At 38.5% G+C, this 15,292-nt stretch overlaps 1 protein-coding gene and 1 pseudogene across 3 annotated transcripts in view; both read right to left on the reverse strand.

Annotated features, from left to right (window-relative positions):
• Positions 1 to 423: 423 nt before the first annotated feature.
• Positions 424 to 9,306, reverse strand: LOC107093286 (annotated as a pseudogene).
• Positions 9,307 to 14,020: 4,714 nt separating this feature from the next.
• The window catches only part of znf800 (zinc finger protein 800), a 36,418-nt gene continuing 35,146 nt past the window's right edge, over positions 14,021 to 15,292 (reverse strand). For all 3 annotated transcript variants that reach the window (XM_015388285.1, XM_015388284.1, XM_015388286.1), the window contains exon 12: positions 14,021 to 14,696. The gene's annotated coding sequence lies outside the window, so the exon portion shown is untranslated. The remainder of the gene's footprint in view (positions 14,697 to 15,292) is intronic.

Genomic DNA, 15,292 nt, shown 5'->3' on the forward strand with positions numbered 1-15,292 from the left:
GATGATTTCCTTCTAAAGAAAAAGGGTAAAAGGAAGCAGGTCAAGATCCCTATAGGATGCAAATGTGGCACAACTCTGGAAGAAAACCTGTTAGAGGCTGAAAAGGACTTGAGACTAGTGCAGGTTCACTCTCCAGTAGGAGAATGACCCTTAAGAGCCAGAGCTACACTAGGGTGATTTTAATCTAAGCATCGACATTGTTATATTAGCCCAGTGGAAGTCTAGACCCAAATCCAATTGAGAAACTGTAGCAAGACTTGAATTGCACAGCCAAAGGTGCCTCTGAAACATATCAACTTTGGATGGGTAAAAAAAAAAAAAAAGCAGCTACAATTTAGAAATTATTTCCCCTTGACATCACAATTGTTAGTCACTTTCGATAAGATACGTTTTGTTTTGTATTTGCAGTAGGAAGTTGAATACCTTTACAGCTGACAGAGAAAAAGACCAAAGAGAATCCTACCTTGAACAAGCGCAGAATGTTGGCCACCATGATGGAAACGGAGCTGGACGCAGCCCCAATCACGCCCACAATTTTATCAGGCTTGGTAAAGATCGGAGGGTCTCCGTTAGCGCAGCGGACATCCGAGCCATCCCTTTCTATTAAGGCCTGCACAAACGTCAGGGACTGCTCCAGAGCATACGTGTCTCTGGAGCAGGTATCCAAGATTCGGGCTCCCAGAGTAATATTGGGCAGCAGTTCTGGATCCTTGTTGATCAGGTCGATGGCGAACATCATGGCCTCCAGGCGGTGGATGCCTTTCTCCTTTTTCAGCTCTCCGCATGGCGTCCCACGATCTCCCCTCGAATGCACCGGGAACAATCCACCGAGAATGATATCGCCATCCAGACGGATGGAGTGAGCGTATTCCGGTGCTGCCTGGGGGTCTATAGGGACTCGCTGAGGAGCAGTGATGGGAAACAGCCAGGTGTAAGAAGTAGCCAGCAGCAGGAAGACAACAGAGGGAGAGTGGAGAGGAAAAGTTGGACTCCACTGAGATTCCATGATCAAAGGGGTTAGTAACAAATGCAATCAGAGAGTCTTTAGAGATTATTAATGTCAGCCCTTTTTACTGATTAACGAGGCAGGGGTAAAGAACCCAAGGTGTTGAGTTAGCCAAGGCCCATAAGCAAGACATGTTCCAGGAAAGAGATTGCACTGACAGGAGGTGCAGCAGGAAATGTGGCACTTTAGTTGCGAGTATCTGGTTAGGGGGCAGAGCATGTATTCCACAAGTCACATCTTTTGTAGAGCCTGTTGAAGAGACAGAGACAAGACATGTTGGTACCATTAACTGTGCAAGGGTCAAAGCGCTGCAGGGTGATAGAGCTCCCTTGGCATGAGGAAAACACTGACCAGGATGTATGAAGCCACTAAAACCATGGACATACAGAGGCTCAAACACACAGTAACAGATGTCAGAGTGCCAGGATTCTCCTATGTGAGCAAAATTAGACCATGTGAAATAAATTGAGGCCAATTCCAAATGTGACATTTTACTGGTTAAGAAATATCGGAATCGAAGCCGTACAACAACTATGTGATATCAGTTTGCACACCCTTATATCAATTCCTGAAAATCCTTTTCAAACTGATCTCATGAACTATATTTCAATGTATGTTGTCATTTGGCCAGATCACATTTAAGGGGTAATTCCTGAATGTTCCTTTTTTAAAGCAAGGTATTTCTATGTAAATTTGGCTATGTGCTTAGAAGTAAGTGTGGCAGTGAAAAATAAGATATATGTGGCAGTGAAAAATAAGATATATCTTCCTTTAAAACCTTTTAGCAGACACCTGAAGATTTTATTTAAAACTGACTTGTGTTTTCTTCCACCTTAATAACTTAATTTTTGCCCCAGAACATGATGTTGCAACCCCCATGTTTGACTCTGAATATGGTGCTGACTTTGTTGTGCTTCTGTTCCAAAGATACCTTTGGGAATAAACTTTTAAATTCAGTTTTATTAAACAAACAGTATTTAGGGCATTCTTAATAAGGCTTTGATGTTTTGTTTGAAAATCACATCTGTCTTGTCCAAACCAAAACACTGCATAATTGCACCATATATATTTAATGCTCTGAACCTCCATATCAATGGCACCATGTTTTTTTTCCCCTCCCACACTGTTTATATCGGATCACTGCTGCACTTTTATAGAAATGTCATGAAAGCTGTACAAAACAAAATTTTCTTTTGCATACATTCTGTGTGTATAAAATGACAATAAAAGTTGCCCAAGTCTGTCTTCCAGCTGTACTGCTTAGCAGAGATATACCAATACAGGGAGTTTACGGGTGCATGTAGATCACAACCAGTGACATTTTTTTAGAATTAGACTAACTTTATTGTAATTTTGCATGCATATAAGATATACAAAACAAAATTTTGTTGCATACAGCATACAACAATGTAATGAGATTGCAGTCAGTAAGTAAGTGCAGCAGGGCAACATTGAACGTGTCACTGGGGGTGAGGCAGCAGTTGCAGTTGACAAATAATTTCGTCAAAAATACCATTTTAAGCATTTATTTACTAAATAGTGGCTTTAAAACATGAATGCAAATGTTAAAAACATACAAAACAAATAGAAATCCAACTACAAGTTACTTTCCAGGTTCTTCCAATGAACTATTATCAGTGGCAGATGTACAATCAAGGAGACTGAATACCAAAAATGAATTCACAGTGCTTCAGCAAAGTATTATTTCAAGGGTGTGCACACTTAAGCTACAAGGTTATTGCAGTAACCACATTAGAACATATATTCTAGTTTGAGAAGTCACTGCATTCATTGGACGGCACGTTCCCGATGGAAATCCCGAGCGTCTCAGTTTGCAGTCACCCCTACACCATCATTCACTTCTATGTGGCAGTGCAAGAAGAGAAACAGCCTACAGAGGACCTCGTGGGGAGCTCCTTGGGCTATTTGCATGACTACCTGCTGCAGTTGTGACGAAAAAGAGAGAAATGAAGGCAGCAGAGAAGGGTAAAGGAGGAAAGTGGAGCTCAGGAATAAAGAATAGAGTGAGGCAACAGAATTATGAGGCAATAGGAACAGCAGCATTAAAAAGACACAGCGGAGCCGTGGAGAATGCGTTCGTATTTGCTGCAGTCAAATGAACATATTAGAAACCAGTGTGCACTCCTCCTGCTCAGCTTCAAACTCAACAGGTAAAGTAAATGTTAAGTGTTTTTATTTGACATCAAAATCATTAAATGTTGATACGCTTTATCAGCTTTCCCCCACTGCAGGATGTTCCGCCTTAACCCCTGGTTGTAATAATGTCACGCGTCCTCCACTGAGCTGCGCAGCAAGCAGCCATATTGTTGCAATAAGTTGGTCGGGGACTGAAAATTGCTTATGACGAACTGGCGGATTTCTACACGGTGCGACTGCTAATGTGCTTTCATTAGCCGAGGCCCCTGGGAATTTATTTTCTCATTTGCCTCCCCTGATCTCAAATCCTTGATTTTCTTTTTTGGTTTGAGAGTGCAGACAGGGTGAAGAGGCAATTTGTGCAAATTTCTGGGGCCTAAATAAATATTTAAAGATAATTAATCGTTAGCTTGACAGCCAGATTCAGGGAGGGATAAAAAAACAAAAAAAAAACATCTAATTTCTCAGTAAGCTCCATGGCAACAAAACTAACACAGCATTTTGCCTACTAAGAAGCATTCAGTTTGTCTTAATATAACTGCTTAAATTCAAACTAACATTTGTTTTCTTAATATAAACTGATTATTCATACATTTCTAACATCTGCAGAAAGATGCAAAGTACATATTCATTTAAAAGCCCATTTAATGAACATGAGTAAAATCTAAAACTATGCAGGAGACCAACTCCTGAGAAGTGAATTTAAATACCTGTGATTTGTGCCAATCCTTTTTTCAGAATTTTTTTTTGTTTTGCAGTAGAAACAAATCAGAAATTGAAAGATATTCAACCACAAACTCAAAGTAATGAAGATCTCATCTTATGTCAAACTAACTGCAGCATCAGTGGAACCAGCATTAGCGTCACCCTCAAGCTATTAACTGTAATACTGAAGAGTGCTCAGTGTATAAGTCTCACTGCACTGCCACAGCATTTATTGAAAGCTGTTGCATGTAGCATTTTGTCTCTAAATCAAACTGCTTCAAGCTTTTTTTGTGTTGGAAGTCAAGCAACTTGCACTAGTGATAAAATTAGACATCATATACACCCCACACTGATATCGTCGTAATTGAATTTAGCTAAGTGTTTTAGCAGTGACCTAATAACGTCCCTTAATGGCATTTTATGCTATGTAGACTCTTCATCAGGACTAATAAAGATGCACTTTTCTCTGCTTACAAAAAGGACACCCACCTATTTTCTAGCTAAAGGAAGTTATAATTACTTAAGCACTGGAAGATGATCTCAGTCTGCGTATAGAACATTAGGGTTTCATTTTCTGGTGTTCAGGTGATAAATAACTATGGAATATTAATGAATAAATCCTGGCTAACATCACTACAAAGGTTAATTATTCTCTCCCGACACAGAAGCAAGCTGAAAATGTTACACCCTTCATCCCAGTCTGCAGAATCTGTTAGTTCTATCTCTAACGTTATGCTCTCTCTGCTTTTTCTCATGGTAGCTTGGCCTCGTCTCTTCCTGTTTGGCTGTGACACCATCCTGGAGAGAAATATCAGCTGTGCTGCTTCCATCAACACCCTTGTTTATTGATGCTGGAGATCGGCCTGTTTTCCAGTGTAGTCCTGTTTCTCTGACCGTGACTGGCTGGATGTGCTCTCTTCATCCTCTGGCATGGGAGCTGGCTCAGAGCTCATCTGCTTGGCTGTGCGTTTCCTGGATGGTGCCGCCTTTTACAGCTGCTTTGTGTGTCTCGGCTTCTGTCTCCTTGAACCCCAGTCGGCCTCGGCAGATGGCCGCTCACACTGAGCTGGAGGTTTCTTCCTGTTAAAAGGTAACTTTCCACTCCACTGTCGCTACAAGCATGCTTAGTGTGAGAGATTGCACTTGAGTCAATGAGTCGATGCAATCAACTGGTTTTCCTTAGATAGAAAACTATGAATCAATTTGACTGTATGATCTGGTGAACTGTAAAGTGCCTTGAGATGACATGTGTTGTGAATTGGTGCTATATAAATAAACTGAATTGAATCCTAGTAGACAAGCACTATATTTTATTGAGGTGCATTATAAAGTGTAGACGCATTTCCCACAGGCGACATGTTGCTTGAACCGCTGGTCGCTCCCTCACATAGGCAGATATTTAGAAACACGATGCAAGATAAACAAAAATACAGCTGTAGGAATTTTATGCAAATAAATGTAAAAATTCAAGAGAAACATGAAGATCAATTTTTTTCTCCATTTAAAAAAAAGGTATACTGTCCAAGCAGCATTGTTGATGTTAATACAACAGAAATCTGATGACACTGACCTTTGATCTGCTCGAGGGTTTGTTTCCTGTTAAAAGAGAGTTTTCCTCTCCACTGTCACCGCATGTACGCCTGGTATGATGGAATGAACGATGCTCATCCAGGAGCAGCAAAAACAAAGTCAATTCCTTGATGCTGTCAGTTGGGTTTCCTTAGACAGAAAACTTTTAACCAATCTGTCCGTATGATTTCATTTAATTGTTTTTGTAAAGTATCTTTGGAAGGCACGTCATGAATTCAATCGGCACTATAAATAAACTTCATTCAAAGAATTCACACACCAGCTATCGCTTAGAGAACGGGCAGATCTATATGCATCAAAGTCTGACAGCTGTTATACCTTCATCTCAATCTGTGGTTAATGTTTTTAAACAGAACCTTTGTAGCAAACACAGCATTTTGATAAAGGACTTAATTTAGCTGCAAAATTACCATATATATTTTTTTATTTAAACATTGTGCACACTTTAACAGTATAAGGTCCCACAGTCTTAAAATTCACCTAATTAAGCCTTTAGATCTGAAACAGCTACATATGAACATGAACACACACATCATGCATATAGAACCAGACATGTCCTGTTTTGTTTTTTATTGAATGAATCAGTGTTTCCAATTATAGGTTTTGGAATCACTACAAACAAGCCACTGCAAAAGAGTTACAGTAGTAAGAAGGCAGTTAGCATCAAGGTTCCTTTTTCCTCATGAATCACATAAACAGGACAACATTTGACAAAGGTATTAGAGTAAATATTACCTCAGGATGGAACACTTCTTGCATCCATGTGTTTTTCAGTCTTTAGGAGTCAGCTATACTTCTTCTTTTGACAACTATCACCCACTTAAATATGATGGAACGGTGACCTTTTATCTAAAAGGAGGCAATGGAAGCATTTCCTGATAGCAGAGGTCAGCTACAGCATCCACCGTACATACATATCTTAGGAAGAGCAAACAGGAGATAAACATTCCAGCCTGTTGCATTGTTCCTTCAAAATTAGGAGATTTCTGCCTGACTGAGCAGCTGTAAGATTTTGTTAAAACAGCCAAATCCTTGCAGGTTTGTTAGATTCCGAAGAACCAGACACCAAAGTTCTGGTGCCAAAGATTCCCTGAATAAACAAAGAAAATCCACTTTTCTGCACCAAAAGTTGGAAGAATGGTGAAAAAGTTTCACTCCAAAAGGTAGAAATGCATCCTGCAGAGTCCAAAGCAAACATCAGGGTTGTGCAGTGAAACTGGTGAACACAGCTGTGACCACTCAGCTGGTGATTGATCAGAGGCAGGGGGAATACACAAGAGAGAGGGAAACCTATTTTGAGGGCCACAAAAAAAAAGGATCAAAATTTGTCTTGATTATGTCAATATAGTTTGAGCATAAAAAAGCCAGAAGGGCAAATTTAAAAATCATCATTTTTAAATACAGTTTTTTTTATGTTGTCCATTTCTCTCTTTTAAGCAGGGAAATGCTGATTTCTTTAGCAAGTTTGATTTTGCATCTCCATCTTGCAGAACTTGACTTTCATAAATCATTTTTTTGGCTTGGGTCCCCCTTCATATTTAAGACAGGCAAGCTTGTACCACCCTGCAGGAGATCCTGTTCATAATCTTTCACTGCATCTGTTCCTGCTGGATCACATCCCACACTGATGCCCCCCCTGCACTAACACAAGAGCTTCCATGAACTCAACCTTTAGAAATACACAACCTTGATTTACCCCAAAACGCCTTGGGAATCAAATGCCGTCATGGAGTGACGCTTGAAGAATATAATTCACTTCTGTCCCAATTAATTCATCAGTTTCTCCCCACTCTAAATGGAAATAGGTCAAAGACACTTCTACAAGCCAAGATAGCCCCCGCTATGATTAAAGCCCCCTGCATTATATAGGTTATCCAGCTCTGATTCATTCGCAAACACCATATTCTGCTTACTGCTTCATTGTTTATTAAACGCTTTCTCCTTGGCGAAGTCACAGAAGGTTTTCTAATGAGGCTTAGTGGCCTCAGTAAATCTGATGTGCAGTAAATGTAACTCACATCTGCTTCTGAATCTGTCGGAAAATGTCCAAAAAAGCTCAGAAACAGAAGTTCTTACAACTGCTCCTTCTGGTTGATGCTTCTTTCCTTCTTTATTCACAAGTTTCCCCTTCTTGTCAGTATAGAACTGCAAATATCAATGGATTTTATTTAAGCTTTAATGTAGTAGATCCAATTTACATTTACCCTGATAAAGCTTTCTGGCAGAATTGTTTTAATCTTCTTGGAAATTAAAGCTCTACATTTGTATCCATTTGTCAAAACGGTCCAGTCAAAGGCCAGACCTAAGCCTAATTACTGTAAGAATTTGTGGGAATACTTTAAAACTGATATTCAAAGTTATTTGCTATTTTTTTGGTGATATTAAACATAAAAATCCCTATGTGACAAAATGTAAAAATTAAAAGTTTAAGAGATTTGTGATGCACGGGATGTAGAAAGAAAAATAAAATCTGATCAGAGGAAATGAACTAGACTCCAATCTCATTTACACTTAGTATCACTGAGGGTTATTAGTGCCATGAGGGGTGAAAGAGTTGACATTTGTGTCTTTACGCTCATGAAGCCCACCTGATCTTATATGCTAATGATCTCGGCTCCGACTTCTTCGCCCTCAGGAGAGCTCTTATGATGCTTCTCAAATTCTGGAGGGGAGGGAAGAAAAACTGATTTAATCTCTCATGTGGCTGCCTCCAAGAAGAAGAAGAGAGAAGAGGAGGAGGATGAGGAGGAGGGTTCCCCTGCTGTGATGTTTAGAGGCTCACAGATGAAGAGGTCTGAACCCTAAAAAGCTTTCAGCGAGCTCATCGCTCTCTTTAATTTACACCCACAGCTGCCTGTTGGGGTTCATCCCTCAACTTCTACCTCCAGCTCCCATCAACTTTGCTCTTATTTCTGCAATCCTGTGTCACAGTCGCCTCCTCCTCCCAATCTTCTCCCTTACTGCATGCAGGCCCCTTTCATCACTGCTTGGGTGGGGTAATCTTTGCAGAAAGTGATAGTTTTTCTCTCCCCTCCTCAGTTATGGTCCGAGAGTTGTGGTCAGTCCCTTTGGAGCTGTTTGCTCTTAAACCTCTGAGCCAAAAGAGGCGCTTACTGCTCTTTACCCCCCTCCTGAGACCCAAACGGGTCTTTAGTTCAGTTTGTGAGACAGGTGCATATTTGCAAAGCATGCATTAGAATAAAAAAAAACACATTCAATGCTGCACCCCAGTTCAGTTGCCATTAATTCCAGAGATGGAGTCGTGCGTCTTGGAGATAAAAACGCACATAGAGAGAGTTAGAGATCAAAGTCTGGGCGCGTGCGCTGATTATGCAGCTCCAATAAGCTCAATTCTGGGGTTCAGGTTGCATTTTAATAAGAACTGTATTGAGAGACACATGCAGTTTATATCAATTTATGTATTTTTCAATAGTATGCACTAAGTTCAGGAATATATATACTCACCCAACAACCAGTACTGCGCAGGGCAAGAGAAAATGTGGAATTAAGCACCCATCACTGAAGGAATGCGAGGACACCCACTATGGGAGTATTAGAGGTAAGAAAATCAGGTTCCACCCACGATGTGGAAAAGGGGAAGCATCCCTCTGGGGTCCCCGACCGCCTTAGGCAACTTCCTTGCGCAGCTCAGCAGTTTCACACCTCAAAAAATATAGATTTCAGTCCCCATCCAATAAAAAAACAAAAACACTGATTGTAAGACAATAGAAAAAAAGATCCGCAAAGGGCAGCTGAGTCGTGACGCAAACTGGAACTATTAACTTGTTTAAAGGAGACAATGGAGATGGAAGCTGTCTGCAGAAGCCGATGGCCAAGAATGAATCTGAGATACAGAGAGAAAGGAGAGAGAGAGAGAGAGGAGGAGATGGAGAGAGAGAGGGGTGGATGAGGAGGAGGGGAGACAGAGCAGAGGAATTTATGATACGCGGCGCTGATCAATATTGCTGGTAAAACCCACCTGATTAGGGTGATCCGTGAGCTCCCACGCATGGATGCCTTTCCTTTAAAGTCTGCTTGTGTTGTTTGGTGCACACAAACCCCCCCAGATCCCGCGCGCTGGCGCACGACGCACCAAATCAACGCCTAATTGCACCACTGTCCTCCTCCAGAGACCCTCCTCTACATTCAATTAAGTGTATTACTGATCAATTGGATGCATGTCTTTTATTTTTTATGAGGGGAGTATTTCAACACATTAATAAGTCTTGGAAATGTTCGCGCGCGCTTAATTGAAGGAACTTCCCAATTCATTTTTTTTTTTTCACTGATTGATTATCTCCTCCTTCATCCTAGCCTGCTTTGTAAAAAAAAAAAAAATATGTTCGCCTTGGCTCTTTTGCTGTAAATGGAATTAAACAAATGAACCGCGTCCTATCTGCGATATAATAACAATTTGATAAGCTATGTGTGGAGGCAATCGGAACAAGACTGGGATGTTCCCTCTGCCTGACAGTGTCGGGGGAAATGGGAGCAACACGTTCAATTTGTGGATGCTGCCGCGTCAGAAGTCAGAAGAGGGCGCGCAGGCACGGGACGGTGGCACCATCTAGTGGTCAGTAAATGTAACTACATTGTCAGGAATTTGTTTGTTAGGTGCCAAAATTGATATATTTATTTTAAAAATAACTAAATAAATATTCAAATCGCTTCATAATGATTAACAAGATAATTAAAAAATAATAATTTATTCCATTGTTTCAGTCAAAAGTGATAGATGGATTCAAATATTTATATCTGTTAATTCTCCTTATTAAGGCTTTCAGCTAATAACCCCCTAAACCTGTTTGAATGTCAAACAGGACAAACAAAATCAAATTCTTATACAGTAAAGTTATTTTGTTTTTTATGGTGTATGCTCACAGTGAACATTATGGACTAGAAAGTCATGCACTGACACTCACCAGAAGAGGTTAAAGGTCACTTGAAGCCTGCTGTTTAAAAAACATAAGGGAAAGTTGTGTGGGAGGAACAAGATTTTGAATACACAGTGATCGCACACAAGGAATCAATATATTGTATGATATTCTGCTTTAATGTGACGCATCTGTGAACATTTATTTTACAATTGCCCATATCAAACTAAAAAAATATATTTTTTAAGGTTACAATTTACTTTAACAGCTAAAAACTGTTTTGATGTTTTTTAACATAGGCTATATAGCAGTGTTCGTCGCTTTGGGAGTGTTGGCTTAGTGGTTAGAGCAGTGCGCTTGTGCACAGAGCAAGACCCGTAACCCCACACTGGGTGCCACACAATGGCGGCCCACTGCTCCCCAAAAGGATGGTTCAAATGCAGAGTTAATTTCCCCATTGTCTTTTACCCATTTTAAATTGCGTTTGTTTAAACTATTGCTTGATCTTTGAGAAACATCATAAAACTGTGCTGGAATTCATGTAGAACCCATCTTCAATAGCTACACCTGTTCTGACGGAGAGCCTGTAGAGCAGTTTTATAGTAGAGCAGTATAACAAAGCTGTGTTCATGTTAGGAGGCAGTTTGTTTGGTGTCTGTCAGAGTGTGCGTCCCTAAGATTGGTGAGTTGCAAATATATGTGTCTAATGAGGATAATCTGACAATGTTACTGCTCTGGACATCCTATGTTTATATATTCTATCTAAAGAGATATATGGCTAATCTAAGATAAATTGGTTTCCATTCAAGTTATACAAGTGAGACCACAGTAGAACACAAACCTGGCGTAATAACATGTTTGTTTTCTTTAGTGCTACATCCTGCTGTAATTTATATTTGTGTTTACATTGGATTTTAATTTGGGTTCTGTTTCTTCATTGTTTGAGATCTACCTGTGTAAATCTATATGCATTTGCTGATTAAAAGCCAAGAAACAAAAATGTGCCAGGACATTTGCTGGAGAGCCACATTTCCATCTGACCCATGCACACTTTGCGATCATCATCAAAGGGAATCGAACTTAGGCAAAATTCAAAAGAGCAGCAGTAAACTGCAGGAAGGCTTGGTCATTTGAACAAATAGCAGGAGAGAACATTTTTATTTACTCTGAAAAATACATAGAGAGAAGTAACAGCTCTCAGCTGCAGCTGTAAATTTGTTTCTAGCAGTGGTTTTTAGAGTTAGGGTACGGTTTAATGACATTTATGGTACACAATATCCACAGTGAAATTTAATTTAAAGGGGGATATCAAATGTCAGCGACTACATTTTATGGAAAATTAAATCAAGCATGTTGGTATTGAATTAGTAATGTGTTTGGAACCTACTGCTGCAATGAAACAAGAATATATTAGTTTGTAAAGGTGTTTTTTTAATAACGTATAAATCTTAACTCTTTTTTGGGTGTTTTTAAAACCGAGGACCGAATTAAGACAAAGTTGCCTTCATAATGGGATATTACATTTATCTTATTTAAACTGGGTGCATTTAAAAGGTTTTAGAATGCAATGTAGAAATATTAAAAAAAAATTCAAAATAAAGTATTCCTATATTTTTATATGCATTTAAAAGGTTACATTATAGGTTTGTTTTATTAGTATAAAAACAAACATATATATGCTGTGTGTCAGTAACTCCCATTTAATTGAGTAACTGATTATGCCAGTATAATTAATTAGCAGTCATTAAATCTCCCTTGAGGATTTCTGGGTTAGACCCAATTTTTTTAGGAACTACTGCTTTAGATGAAGTTCCTGTCATAATGAATATTACTCTTAATTTTTAGATTTAGTTCAAAGGAAAATTCAACTAGTTTGCCAAAGCAGCAGGAAGCTTTAGTTCCTGGGACCACTTTGAGTCGACATGTCCGCCAACAGCCTGCAGCAGTGATACGGGGCCTAATTTGACCAAATTAACACAGAATTACAACAATTTAAACAAACAAACAGATTATGTCAGTGTTGGGGGGAATCTGTTTTGTGCAATTTATACTTTCCTCTTTTATAAATAATTTATCAAATATTCTCCTGATTTATAACACTGCCAAATAGCTGGCCAATGGTTATACTTTATAGATGGGTTCACCTCTAGTTACTGTCGGCCCATTGACTATTAAAGCACAACACAGGTATAAACATTCCTATATAGACATCACTATTCAACTATAATAACCATAACTTCATAACCCTTTTTTAACAGATGAGTCTTATAATATAATCATCCAATTTATTTTATATTTAGCATTTTAATAAAAATCTTTTTTATTGGTCTTGTGTCATATTCTGAGAAGCTCTATAACGGGATATCATTAGCTGCAAGCTATAACCATCAAAATTCACTAAATTGAACACTTAAAAAATTTAAATGTGTATAATAAATTTCTGTGATAAGAAAAGGATATTTTGGATTAAATTCTTAACATAAAATAACCTTTTTGACATATCTTGATTTACTAAATTGCAGAAGAATTTGAAAACCCATTTTAAAAACTCAATTTATCTTGCAACCTCCAGGCCAGCAGGGGGCCCTAATTAGCTGCAAGGTTCCAGAAATCTTATTTAGCTTCTGGAAAAACTTTAAGCAAACATGACTCACACAGGAAAGAAATGAAATTCAAAGGCATCAACTCAGAGGCTTGAAATAGTATGTTTTTATTTATTAAACAGTGGCTTTTAACATTCTGGTCACATGTGAAAAACGTTTCTAATTCTGGGGGCGGGGAGGCTTAATAACATATGAACACATATGATGTATGAGACCTCATGGTAAAGAACTTATGTGAACTAAAACCCTCTAGGATTTTAACGGACCAAAAAAATAAAACAGTTAAATAAAAACCAAACTAATAACTGAGGAACTGGGATCTGTTATGGTATTATTTATACCATCCAAACAGCTTAAGTTGATAGACAGTATGATTGCTACAGAAGCCTTTGTTATAAAAATAAAGCTTGATCTTTCTTATTCTCTACTTTTTGTTCTTTTTCATGGCTTACAGTTCGAACATTAAGACATAACTACATTTGGTCTTCCTCGTTTCCTCCCCAGCTCTCCTCTTGGTCTTCTTCATTCCCTCCAAACGCCTCCCAGTGTTTCAAAGACTACCTTCAGGAGCCGCTACCGATTAAGCATGTTATTCTTAGTAAATGATGCACAAACTATTAAAAATAAATGAATTACATTGTTAGGGATTTAAAAACTAAGATCAAACAGTTAATGTAAATATGCTCCAGTGTAGAAATGTCTTTAAATCTTTCAGTCAGGAGACATGGTCCTTTCAATAGCTCACCCAGAGCAGCATTTAGGCACTGAGGATGGAAAGTAACACAACAGTGTGGGATTATAGGGCTATGAAAGGATGTAACATACAGATGAAGGTAGTCAGAAAGTAAATTCTTCCAGTTATTAAGTTAAAGAGTAACAGTAGTACAACTGTGACCTGTTACGTATTGAATTGTAAATCTTCTACTCACTGTAACTGTGTCTATCATGTACTATTTAAGGTTCCTATCCATTGGAGGAAATTGTAAACTCATCCTATGGACAGGTTTTAAGAGTCAAATCAATCACAAAAAAGGTTTCAGAATGAAAAAAAAAAAAAGAAATGGGTTGATGGTGGGGTTTTTTTGTTGTTGTTGTTTTAGAGGAAATTGAACAAAGATTGAGCCGCAATCTTTGACTCCAAGCAAAATCAAATCCTAGACGAATTAATCGCAGGTAGATTCACTTTTAAAAAGCAGCAGAGAACTGTAGTTAGATCTTTGGAAAAATAACTCTCCGCCAAAACCTTCCTAACTTTAAATAAGTTCAAAAGAACAGCTCAGATAAGGAAAATCCACGTTTCTTTTCACAAAATCAATTTCATAAACTATAATTCGGATGTGATCCGACTTGGCCAACATTGCCAGTTTCTAAACTCTTATTCCTGCTTGTTCCTTTGCACAGACTACCTTCATCCGCTGCTTAAATGCAGGATAATATAAGCAAAGCAGTAAATATCCATGGTCTGCATATAGCTCTATATTTACATGAGTAAATACAGGTAGGTGTATGTACAGCAGATGGGGTTTTGTGTAGATAGCACCAGGCTGTCTGGTTTCTTAATCAACTACACATTTATGTTAGTTTACATCATGGTTTTTGGTTCTTATATGACTATGCTTTTCTGTAAGGCTGTTTAGTTTCTTCCTTCATGTTTCCGAGTCTTCCTTGTTTTTCTTCAAGTGGTCTCATTTGTTCCAGTTTAGAGTTTTGCTGTTTAATGGTTTGTGGCTCTCTGTCCTTCATTTGTGGCAATTTGTAAGTCTGAAAAACAAAAAAGAGAGAAGGAAATAAGAGAAATATCTGTGCAAACTGAACAGATTTTTAGGAAGTTTTACCCCTTAAACCTTTTCATATTGTGTCACATATTAAGCACAACCTTTAAAGTATTTTAATAGTATTTCTTTGTTATTGACCCACACATATATATATGAAAATAATAAACAGTAAAAAATGAATCTGAAGCCAGGCTTATATTTTTACTAAGCTCCTCCATCATATTTACAGCTGCAAGTCTTTGAGGCTCTAGAAAGTCTGAAAGATTTGCAAATTATTGTTGGATAGGCCAAGGTTAGTCAGATAAGATCTAGAACGTTTGAACAGAAATGTCTAGTCTTGTCAGATTTCTAGCTAACTTTAAACTTTGACATGAACTTTAAGAATTAATATCCATTGGTCTAAACCAGCCCTGCCCCTGGAAGGTGAAATGTCAATACTGTTAGTATAACCTAAACTGGGCTGGACGATAATTCAATAACAATATATATCGATTGATCGCAGAAAGTCTATAAAAGTTTTATCATGTAGGTTGTTCCTAAAGTCATCACTTCCCACCAACCAATGGCAACCACTGACCCAGG

This window comes from Cyprinodon variegatus, unplaced genomic scaffold (assembly GCF_000732505.1).
Source record: "Cyprinodon variegatus isolate N-32 unplaced genomic scaffold, C_variegatus-1.0 Scaffold418, whole genome shotgun sequence".
NCBI lineage: Eukaryota > Metazoa > Chordata > Actinopteri > Cyprinodontiformes > Cyprinodontidae > Cyprinodon > Cyprinodon variegatus.